General features: G+C 59.7%; 1 long non-coding RNA gene across 1 annotated transcript; it reads right to left on the bottom strand.

The window, feature by feature from the left end:
* Positions 1 to 3,560: 3,560 nt before the first annotated feature.
* Positions 3,561 to 9,256, bottom strand: LOC135311443 (uncharacterized). The gene is made up of 3 exons (XR_010371075.1): positions 9,135 to 9,256; positions 8,845 to 8,954; positions 3,561 to 3,798 (listed from the first exon to the last, which is right to left on the bottom strand). It is a non-coding gene; the product is annotated as an uncharacterized LOC135311443 (long non-coding RNA).
* Positions 9,257 to 11,639: the final 2,383 nt, after the last annotated feature.

The following is an 11,639-nucleotide window of genomic DNA, read 5'->3' as shown; positions in this document are numbered from 1 at the left end:
TCTCCCCACCGCCCGCTCCGACCCGCCGCTGCCCCGCCGCAGCCCTCCTCGGGGCTTGACCCGGCACGCAGCGGCCCCCCACCCAGCCCCCGCTCACCTCCTCCCTCGCTACACTCGCAGCCCGCTGACGCTCGGCCACAGCTCCGCTCCGCTCCGCCCTCGGCTCACACTGGCCCCCCGGAGCAGGGCACCACCCCTTTTCCAGGGAGGAGCCGGCACCGCCAGCCCCACTGCCCGCACCTGGGGCTCCTCCAGCCAGACCCCGCCCACAGCTGAGGCGCAGCAGCAACGGGGGGCCCCCTCCCCTCACCCCCACAGTGCACCACCTCCTCCCCCGGGCTCCATCACAGCCCCTTGCCCCACGCCAAGGGAGCGCAAACGCAGCCCTCAGGCCAAAGGAGAGGGCAGGTGTTTGTGCAGGCGCGCACGTAACAAGTCCCAGGAGCGATTCGTGGCTCAGGGTCCCCAACGCTCCCCCTGCCCCAAGGCCACCTCGGCCGCCGTTGCCGCAGCCGCACGGAGCTGGTGGTGGCTGGGATAGTGCTCATTTTCTCCACAGTAGCTAGGAAGGGATACGTTTTGGATTTATGCTCAAAACACCGTTAATAATGTAGAGATGTTTTGGTTCTTGCTGAGCACTGCTTCCACAGTCAGGGCCTCTTCTGGTTCTCTCAGTGCCCCACCAGCAAGTAGGCTGGGACAGCTGGGAAAGCTTTCCCAGCTAACTGACCAAAGGGATATTCCATACCATTTGACATCATGCTCAGCACACGCAGCTGGGGGAAGAAGGGGGAGTCCTTGGGGGGGGGGGGGGGGGGGCTACGGCATTTCTCTCCCTAAGTAACCATGACACATGACAGAGCCCTGCTTTCCCAGAGGTGGCTCAACACCTGCCCGCCGAAAAGGAGGAGTGAATTAATTCCTTGCTTTGCTTCCACGCACAGCTTTTGCTTTACCTATTAAACAGTCTTGATCTCAGCCCATGATTTTTCTCACTTTTACCCTTCCAGCTCTCTCCCCCAGCCCACTGAGGGTGGAGCGAGCAAGCAGCTCCCTGGTGCAGAGTTGCCAGCTGGGGCTAAACCACGGCACGCGCTTGTCCGCGTTTGGCAGGAAAGGGACCGTCCGTCGCCTGGCTCCTGGAGCGACAGGCTGCTGGGCAGAGGGGGAGGCCACCAAAGGTGAGGAGCAGGGCACAGGACAGTAGGAAGAGAGAAGAGAAGAGAAGAGAAGAGCGGCAGCCGGCTGGACGGGGGCGTGGGGGCGTGTGTGCGTGTAGTGAGAAGGCACGAGGCAGGGAACAGGACGGCCAGAGAAGGACAGGGAGCCTGACGGAGGTGGAGATACAAGCAGCAGAGAGAGGGGAAGAGAGGCAGCAGAAAGAGGGAAGAGCAGGACACAGACCAACAAAGAAGGAAGAGGAGCAGGCTGGAGACGCACAAAGAACCTGGGGCAGGCAGCACGACAGCGAGGGAGGAAAGAAGAATAGGGGCAGGAAGCTGGACCGAGCGCGATGGAGACAGACAAGACAAGCGACAAGAACAGGGCAGAAAGGGAAGAATGAAGCCACGGGGACAGGGAGCCGAGACAGCCAACAACGGAGGGAAGGGGCCGGGGAGGGAACACCACAAAACAAACCATGGGGCTACGTGGTACAGAGCACGAGAAGGCAGAGAATTAAGAATTAGGGACAGGGAGCCAGAGAAACAACAACAAAAAAAAACACCCAAAACAAAGGGAGATGGGGAGCAAAAGGAATCGCAATGCGTACAGAAAGGAGAGAGAAACAATTCTAAAACAGGGTCATGGGGAAGCCAGAGACAGCAAGATGGAGAAAGGACAAAAGCTACAGGCTACAGGGCAGAGAGGGAAGAATTAATGAATAGACACAGAGAGCTGGGCAGAAAGAGATGGAGAAAGGCTGAAGATCACACGGCCAACAGGGAAGAGAGAAGAGAGGGAGGAATTTTCAAAACAGGGGCAAGAAGCCAGAGAGAGGGAGAGAGGCGCAACAATAAAATGGGGACAGGCCACAGGGCGGCGAGGAGGGAATCGATGAATAAGAACAGGAGACCAAAGAGAACACAATGTAGAATGGAAAAAAGGAACAGCGGCCTACAGGGAAGGAGGAATTAAAGATCAGGCACTGGGAGGCAGACAGAGACACATGAAGAAACAAGTAGGAAAAAAAGAAAAAAAAAACCACACAACGGCAATGGGCTACAAAGACAGACAGAGAGGGAAGAAATAAAACATAGCAGCAAGGAGCTGGACAGAGAGAGATGAGGACAAACAAATAGCACGGGTCTACGTGACAGAGAACGTGGAATTAGAACACAGAGAGGGGGAGCTGGACAGAGAGAGAGGCCGAGAGAAAAATCTAGACGGGCTACGGCGGGCAGAGGCAGGAATTAAAACCTAGGGACAGGGAGCTGGACAGAGAGAGACAGAGATCACAGGGAACAGCGGCGGGTGCAGGAAGAACAGGAATTCAAGAATAGGGAAAGGGAGCTGGACAGAGAAGAACTCAGGCAGGCAAGTAACAGTAGCAGGGTACAGAGCAGAGCAGACGAACTAAAAAGCGCGGCGGGAGCGTTGAGGCAGACAGAGAGAGATTAAGAAAAAAGTCACGGGCTACGTGGCAAAGCAGGAGGAACTCAGAAACGGGGATGGCAACCAAGGGAGAGTGAGCTGGTGAAGGATAACGGGTATTCAAAGTGAGGGACGGGGAGCTGGGAAAAGCGAGGCAGAGAAAAACAGAATCACAGAGAGAATCACACAAAGCCAAAAAAGAAGAAACTGAACAACAGGAACAGGTGTAACCAAAGCGATGAAATCAACCAACCAGAGACGGTGTTCCATTACGGGAACACGGAGCGTACGAATCAGCGCATCTGTCGACCTGCATTTTAGTCCCTAGGCGATCGTTAATGTCAGCAGAACAACAGACAACGTGCTTCTGTCAGAAAAGGATGACAAAACGCGGTTTCGTGTAGCGCACTGAGAAAACTAGCCAAGACTGCCAAGATTAAGAGCCAAGAAGGTAAAAGGCAATTCTGGCAGGGGGAGATCGCGACCACCGACTCACGGACCACCACCGAGCCTGCGCAGTGATTTACATACGGAACGAGCCAGTTTGTACCGATCAGTAGACAGGACGATAATGAATATGTATGAATACGTAAAATTTTGATCTACAAATTCTACGGGAAAGGTGTGTGAGGTATGCACGCCAGGAGAAGCGATCCCCCGTGCATCTGGCGCCGTGAATAAAGAACGCCTGCTCTTTAATACTAAATCGGCGTTGAGGAGTTGTTTCCGATTTTACCGCGTTTTTCGGTAACACACGGAGTCAGACCAAGAGGGCCAGAGAAAGACAAAATACCGACAGGCTACAGAACAGAGCACGAGGAATAAAAAAATAAAAACGGAGCCAGAGCCAGGCAGAGAGAGGCGGAGAAAGAAAAAGTAGCCACAGGCTACAGGACAGAGAGAGGGAGGCCTGAAAAGACGGGGAGGCAGGGAGCCACTCAGAGCGAGATGGAGAAAGAAGGGGCGGGGGGGCGCCAAAAAAAAAAAAAAAAAAATTTTGCAGCAGGTAAGGAAAGAGAGGGGGCCAGGGGGGAGAGACAGGGAGGGCCCAGGACGCACAAGAGAGGCAACGGGGCCCCAGTGGCCCAGGACTCACCGCGACTCTCGCTCTCAGCGCTGCTGGCACAATTTAGCCGTTCAGATGCTTCTTTCCCCTCCTCTCCGCCCTGCCTCTTCTGCAGCTCCAGACTCTAGGCCGTCCTCCACCTAAAGAGGATACATGGGTGTCTTACCGCTCTTACGAGATGAGGCTTCCTAGGCACGTAGCCTAGCTCGCTCGTGCACTACACGCCCGTACCCAACTCCCGGTTACGCGTACAGACCCTGCGGTGCACGTTGGTGGCCTGGCCCGCTGCGGGCTACGAAGGGGGATCCTCCCTCCCTCACCTGCAGGGACAGGCTCTCTCTTGCCTGCGGCAGGAAGGCAGCTGGCAGCCAGAGCGCCTTCAGTTTCTTCTGCTTTACCTTTCGTTGGCGTCTCCAGCTTCAGCCGAGGCAGCTCCTGTCCACAGCCGGGAAGGGCTCTGTGTGTCCCTTTTCGCCCCCGCGCTGCGAGGATGGCAACGCCGGGCAGAGAGAAGCCACGCAAGCCTGAGACGGCTGCAGTCAACGGCATCCCCGGGGGAAGGACAGACAACCACGTCCTCAGCACGGTCTCTGGGAGAGGGAAAGAAGAAACAGCGACCGTCATTACCGTCGATCGACCCTGGCCAAAGCCCCTCCTTGCGCAGGGGCTTCTGGACACACCGCCCCTTCCCCGCGCTACTGCTAAGGGCCCCTGCGCCGAGGGGGAATCCAGTGCGCTCGAGGGCCGGCTCGCTGCCTTCACGACAGGGCCTGGGGGCGGCCAAGGGCTACGCAGCACGCTTCAGGGGAGGTGCCGGGGCTGGGGGCAGGCGCACGGGGCAAGGGGAGGCTGAGCGGGAGCTCCGGTGAGCCGGGGAGGCGGCGGCCATCATCTGCGCCCTGGGCAGGGGGAAAAGGTCCTCCTCCTTTCCCTCTTCCCTTCTGTCAGCTCCCGGGGAACTCACCGCTTCTCGGGGAGCGGCCGCACCTGGAAGCCCCCAGAAATCAACACGAATCCAACCCCAAAAATACACCGCGCCTACCGTACGCGGCACGGCCGCCCGGCACCCGAGCGCCGGAACACCGCGCCTCCCGCCGCGCCCCGGCGAGCCACGTGACAGGGCCGGCAGCCACTGCGACAGGACTACAGCTCCCGGCATGCTCTGCGCCACAACACGGCCGCCCGGCAGCCCCCCGCCGCAAGGACTACAGCTCCCGGCATGCTCTGCGCCACAACACGGCCGCCCGGCAGCCCCCCGCCACAAGGACTACAGCTCCCGCCATGCTCTGCGCCACAACATGGCCGCCCGGCAGCCGCGCGCCACAAGGACTACAGCTCCCGGCACGCTCTGCGCCACAACATGGCCGCCCGCCCAGCCGCCACACGCACCACCACAGCTCCCGCCACGCCGCGAGCCCGCCCTCCCCGCTCTCTCACCCTGCGGGGCACCGTCCCTCCCGCCGATGCACCCGGAAGCCCCACCGAGCCCTCAGCACAGCCTCGCTCTCCCCACCGCCCGCTCCGACCCGCCGCTGCCCCGCCGCAGCCCTCCTCGGGGCTTGACCCGGCACGCAGCGGCCCCCCACCCAGCCCCCGCTCACCTCCTCCCTCGCTACACTCGCAGCCCGCTGACGCTCGGCCACAGCTCCGCTCCGCTCCGCCCTCGGCTCACACTGGCCCCCCGGAGCAGGGCACCACCCCTTTTCCAGGGAGGAGCCGGCACCGCCAGCCCCACTGCCCGCACCTGGGGCTCCTCCAGCCAGACCCCGCCCACAGCTGAGGCGCAGCAGCAACGGGGGGCCCCCTCCCCTCACCCCCACAGTGCACCACCTCCTCCCCCGGGCTCCATCACAGCCCCTTGCCCCACGCCAAGGGAGCGCAAACGCAGCCCTCAGGCCAAAGGAGAGGGCAGGTGTTTGTGCAGGCGCGCACGTAACAAGTCCCAGGAGCGATTCGTGGCTCAGGGTCCCCAACGCTCCCCCTGCCCCAAGGCCACCTCGGCCGCCGTTGCCGCAGCCGCACGGAGCTGGTGGTGGCTGGGATAGTGCTCATTTTCTCCACAGTAGCTAGGAAGGGATACGTTTTGGATTTATGCTCAAAACACCGTTAATAATGTAGAGATGTTTTGGTTCTTGCTGAGCACTGCTTCCACAGTCAGGGCCTCTTCTGGTTCTCTCAGTGCCCCACCAGCAAGTAGGCTGGGACAGCTGGGAAAGCTTTCCCAGCTAACTGACCAAAGGGATATTCCATACCATTTGACATCATGCTCAGCACACGCAGCTGGGGGAAGAAGGGGGAGTCCTTGGGGGGGGGGGGGGGGGGCTACGGCATTTCTCTCCCTAAGTAACCATGACACATGACAGAGCCCTGCTTTCCCAGAGGTGGCTCAACACCTGCCCGCCGAAAAGGAGGAGTGAATTAATTCCTTGCTTTGCTTCCACGCACAGCTTTTGCTTTACCTATTAAACAGTCTTGATCTCAGCCCATGATTTTTCTCACTTTTACCCTTCCAGCTCTCTCCCCCAGCCCACTGAGGGTGGAGCGAGCAAGCAGCTCCCTGGTGCAGAGTTGCCAGCTGGGGCTAAACCACGGCACGCGCTTGTCCGCGTTTGGCAGGAAAGGGACCGTCCGTCGCCTGGCTCCTGGAGCGACGGGCTGCTGGGCAGAGGGGGAGGCCACCAAAGGTGAGGAGCAGGGCACAGGACAGTAGGAAGAGAGAAGAGAAGAGCGGCAGCCGGCTGGACGGGGGCGTGGGGGCGTGTGTGCGTGTAGTGAGAAGGCACGAGGCAGGGAACAGGACGGCCAGAGAAGGACAGGGAGCCTGACGGAGGTGGAGATACAAGCAGCAGAGAGAGGGGAAGAGAGGCAGCAGAAAGAGGGGGGAAGAGCAGGACACAGACCAACAAAGAAGGAAGAGGAGCAGGCTGGAGACGCACAAAGAACCTGGGGCAGGCAGCACGACAGCGAGGGAGGAAAGAAGAATAGGGGCAGGAAGCTGGACCGAGCGCGATGGAGACAGACAAGACAAGCGACAAGAACAGGGCAGAAAGGGAAGAATGAAGCCACGGGGACAGGGAGCCGAGACAGCCAACAACGGAGGGAAGGGGCCGGGGAGGGAACACCACAAAACAAACCATGGGGCTACGTGGTACAGAGCACGAGAAGGCAGAGAATTAAGAATTAGGGACAGGGAGCCAGAGAAACAACAACAAAAAAAAACACCCAAAACAAAGGGAGATGGGGAGCAAAAGGAATCGCAATGCGTACAGAAAGGAGAGAGAAACAATTCTAAAACAGGGTCATGGGGAAGCCAGAGACAGCAAGATGGAGAAAGGACAAAAGCTACAGGCTACAGGGCAGAGAGGGAAGAATTAATGAATAGACACAGAGAGCTGGGCAGAAAGAGATGGAGAAAGGCTGAAGATCACACGGCCAACAGGGAAGAGAGAAGAGAGGGAGGAATTTTCAAAACAGGGGCAAGAAGCCAGAGAGAGGGAGAGAGGCGCAACAATAAAATGGGGACAGGCCACAGGGCGGCGAGGAGGGAATCGATGAATAAGAACAGGAGACCAAAGAGAACACAATGTAGAATGGAAAAAAGGAACAGCGGCCTACAGGGAAGGAGGAATTAAAGATCAGGCACTGGGAGGCAGACAGAGACACATGAAGAAACAAGTAGGAAAAAAAGAAAAAAAAAACCACACAACGGCAATGGGCTACAAAGACAGACAGAGAGGGAAGAAATAAAACATAGCAGCAAGGAGCTGGACAGAGAGAGATGAGGACAAACAAATAGCACGGGTCTACGTGACAGAGAACGTGGAATTAGAACACAGAGAGGGGGAGCTGGACAGAGAGAGAGGCCGAGAGAAAAATCTAGACGGGCTACGGCGGGCAGAGGCAGGAATTAAAACCTAGGGACAGGGAGCTGGACAGAGAGAGACAGAGATCACAGGGAACAGCGGCGGGTGCAGGAAGAACAGGAATTCAAGAATAGGGAAAGGGAGCTGGACAGAGAAGAACTCAGGCAGGCAAGTAACAGTAGCAGGGTACAGAGCAGAGCAGACGAACTAAAAAGCGCGGCGGGAGCGTTGAGGCAGACAGAGAGAGATTAAGAAAAAAGTCACGGGCTACGTGGCAAAGCAGGAGGAACTCAGAAACGGGGATGGCAACCAAGGGAGAGTGAGCTGGTGAAGGATAACGGGTATTCAAAGTGAGGGACGGGGAGCTGGGAAAAGCGAGGCAGAGAAAAACAGAATCACAGAGAGAATCACACAAAGCCAAAAAAGAAGAAACTGAACAACAGGAACAGGTGTAACCAAAGCGATGAAATCAACCAACCAGAGACGGTGTTCCATTACGGGAACACGGAGCGTACGAATCAGCGCATCTGTCGATCTGCATTTTAGTCCCTAGGCGATCGTTAATGTCAGCAGAACAACAGACAACGTGCTTCTGTCAGAAAAGGATGACAAAACGCGGTTTCGTGTAGCGCACTGAGAAAACTAGCCAAGACTGCCAAGATTAAGAGCCAAGAAGGTAAAAGGCAATTCTGGCAGGGGGAGATCGCGACCACCGACTCACGGACCACCACCGAGCCTGCGCAGTGATTTACATACGGAACGAGCCAGTTTGTACCGATCAGTAGACAGGACGATAATGAATATGTATGAATACGTAAAATTTTGATCTACAAATTCTACGGGAAAGGTGTGTGAGGTACGCACGCCAGGAGAAGCGATCCCCCGTGCATCTGGCGCCGTGAATAAAGAACGCCTGCTCTTTAATACTAAATCGGCGTTGAGGAGTTGTTTCCGATTTTACCGCGTTTTTCGGTAACACACGGAGTCAGACCAAGAGGGCCAGAGAAAGACAAATACCGACAGGCTACAGAACAGAGCACGAGGAATAAAAAAATAAAAACGGAGCCAGAGCCAGGCAGAGAGAGGCGGAGAAAGAACAAGTAGCCACAGGCTACAGGACAGAGAGAGGGAGGCCTGAAAAGACGGGGAGGCAGGGAGCCACTCAGAGCGAGATGGAGAAAGAAGGGGCGGGGGGGGCGCCAAAAAAAAAAAAAAAAAAAAATTTTGCAGCAGGTAAGGAAAGAGAGGGGGCCAGGGGGGAGAGACAGGGAGGGCCCAGGACGCACAAGAGAGGCAACGGGGCCCCAGTGGCCCAGGACTCACCGCGACTCTCGCTCTCAGCGCTGCTGGCACAATTTAGCCGTTCAGATGCTTCTTTCCCCTCCTCTCCGCCCTGCCTCTTCTGCAGCTCCAGACTCTAGGCCGTCCTCCACCTAAAGAGGATACATGGGTGTCTTACCGCTCTTACGAGATGAGGCTTCCTAGGCACGTAGCCTAGCTCGCTCGTGCACTACACGCCCGTACCCAACTCCCGGTTACGCGTACAGACCCTGCGGTGCACGTTGGTGGCCTGGCCCGCTGCGGGCTACGAAGGGGGATCCTCCCTCCCTCACCTGCAGGGACAGGCTCTCTCTTGCCTGCGGCAGGAAGGCAGCTGGCAGCCAGAGCGCCTTCAGTTTCTTCTGCTTTACCTTTCGTTGGCGTCTCCAGCTTCAGCCGAGGCAGCTCCTGTCCACAGCCGGGAAGGGCTCTGTGTGTCCCTTTTCGCCCCCGCGCTGCGAGGATGGCAACACCGGGCAGAGAGAAGCCACGCAAGCCTGAGACGGCTGCAGTCAACGGCATCCCCGGGGGAAGGACAGACAACCACGTCCTCAGCACGGTCTCTGGGAGAGGGAAAGAAGAAACAGCGACCGTCATTACCGTCGATCGACCCTGGCCAAAGCCCCTCCTTGCGCAGGGGCTTCTGGACACACCGCCCCTTCCCCGCGCTACTGCTAAGGGCCCCTGCGCCGAGGGGGAATCCAGTGCGCTCGAGGGCCGGCTCGCTGCCTTCACGACAGGGCCTGGGGGCGGCCAAGGGCTACGCAGCACGCTTCAGGGGAGGTGCCGGGGCTGGGGGCAGGCGCACGGGGCAAGGGGGGGCCAGGGGAGGCTGAGCGGGAGCTCCGGTGAGCCGGGGAGGCGGCGGCCATCATCTGCGCCCTGGGCAGGGGGAAAAGGTCCTCCTCCTTTCCCTCTTCCCTTCTGTCAGCTCCCGGGGAACTCACCGCTTCTCGGGGAGCGGCCGCACCTGGAAGCCCCCAGAAATCAACACGAATCCAACCCCAAAAATACACCGCGCCTACCGTACGCGGCACGGCCGCCCGGCACCCGAGCGCCGGAACACCGCGCCTCCCGCCGCGCCCCGGCGAGCCACGTGACAGGGCCGGCAGCCACTGCGCCAGGACTACAGCTCCCGGCACGCTCTGCGCCACAACACGGCCGCCCGGCAGCCCCCCGCCACAAGGACTACAGCTCCCGCCATGCTCTGCGCCACAACACGGCCGCCCGGCAGCCGCGCGCCACAAGGACTACAGCTCCCGGCACGCTCTGCGCCACAACACGGCCGCCCGGCAGCCCCCCGCCGCAAGGACTACAGCTCCCGGCACGCTCTGCGCCACAACACGGCCGCCCGGCAGCCGCGCGCCGCAAGGACTACAGCTCCCGGCACGCTCTGCGCCACAACACGGCCGCCCGCCCAGCCGCCACACGCACCACCACAGCTCCCGCCACGCCGCGAGCCCGCCCTCCCCGCTCTCTCACCCTGCGGGGCACCGACCCTCCCGCCGATGCACCCGGAAGCCCCACCGAGCCCTCAGCACAGCCTCGCTCTCCCCACCGCCCGCTCCGACCCGCCGCTGCCCCGCCGCAGCCCTCCTCGGGGCTTGACCCGGCACGCAGCGGCCCCCCACCCAGCCCCCGCTCACCTCCTCCCTCGCTACACTCGCAGCCCGCTGACGCTCGGCCACAGCTCCGCTCCGCTCCGCCCTCGGCTCACACTGGCCCCCCGGAGCAGGGCACCACCCCTTTTCCAGGGAGGAGCCGGCACCGCCAGCCCCACTGCCCGCACCTGGGGCTCCTCCAGCCAGACCCCGCCCACAGCTGAGGCGCAGCAGCAACGGGGGGCCCCCTCCCCTCACCCCCACAGTGCACCACCTCCTCCCCGGGCTCCATCACAGCCCCTTGCCCCACGCCAAGGGAGCGCAAACGCAGCCCTCGGGCCAAAGGAGAGGGCAGGTGTTGGTGCAGGCGCGCACGTAACAAGTCCCAGGAGCGATTCGTGGCTCAGGGTCCCCAACGCTCCCCCTGCCCCAAGGCCACCTCGGCCGCCGTTGCCGCAGCCGCACGGAGCTGGTGGTGGCTGGGATAGTGCTCATTTTCTCCACAGTAGCTAGGAAGGGATACGTTTTGGATTTATGCTCAAAACACCGTTAATAATGTAGAGATGTTTTGGTTCTTGCTGAGCACGGCTTCCACAGTCAGGGCCTCTTCTGGTTCTCTCAGTGCCCCACCAGCAAGTAGGCTGGGACAGCTGGGAAAGCTTTCCCAGCTAACTGACCAAAGGGATATTCCATACCATTTGACATCATGCTCAGCACACGCAGCTGGGGGAAGAAGGGGGAGTCCTTGGGGCGGGGGGGGGGGGGGGGGGGCTACGGCATTTCTCTCCCTAAGTAACCATGACACATGACAGAGCCCTGCTTTCCCAGAGGTGGCTCAACACCTGCCCGCCGAAAAGGAGGAGTGAATTAATTCCTTGCTTTGCTTCCACGCACAGCTTTTGCTTTACCTATTAAACAGTCTTGATCTCAGCCCATGATTTTTCTCACTTTTACCCTTCCAGCTCTCTCCCCCAGCCCACTGAGGGTGGAGCGAGCAAGCAGCTCCCTGGTGCAGAGTTGCCAGCTGGGGCTAAACCACGGCACGCGCTTGTCCGCGTTTGGCAGGGAAGGGACCGTCCGTCGCCTGGCTCCTGGAGCGACGGGCTGCTGGGCAGAGGGGGAGGCCACCAAAGGTAAGGAGCAGGGCACAGGACAGTAGGAAGAGAGAAGAGAAGAGCGGCAGCCGGCTGGACGGGG

Source organism: Phalacrocorax carbo, unplaced genomic scaffold (genome assembly GCF_963921805.1).
Source record: "Phalacrocorax carbo unplaced genomic scaffold, bPhaCar2.1 SCAFFOLD_128, whole genome shotgun sequence".
NCBI lineage: Eukaryota > Metazoa > Chordata > Aves > Suliformes > Phalacrocoracidae > Phalacrocorax > Phalacrocorax carbo.
Note: the sequence above shows the minus strand (reverse complement) of the source record. Positions and strands in the feature narration are given on the sequence as shown.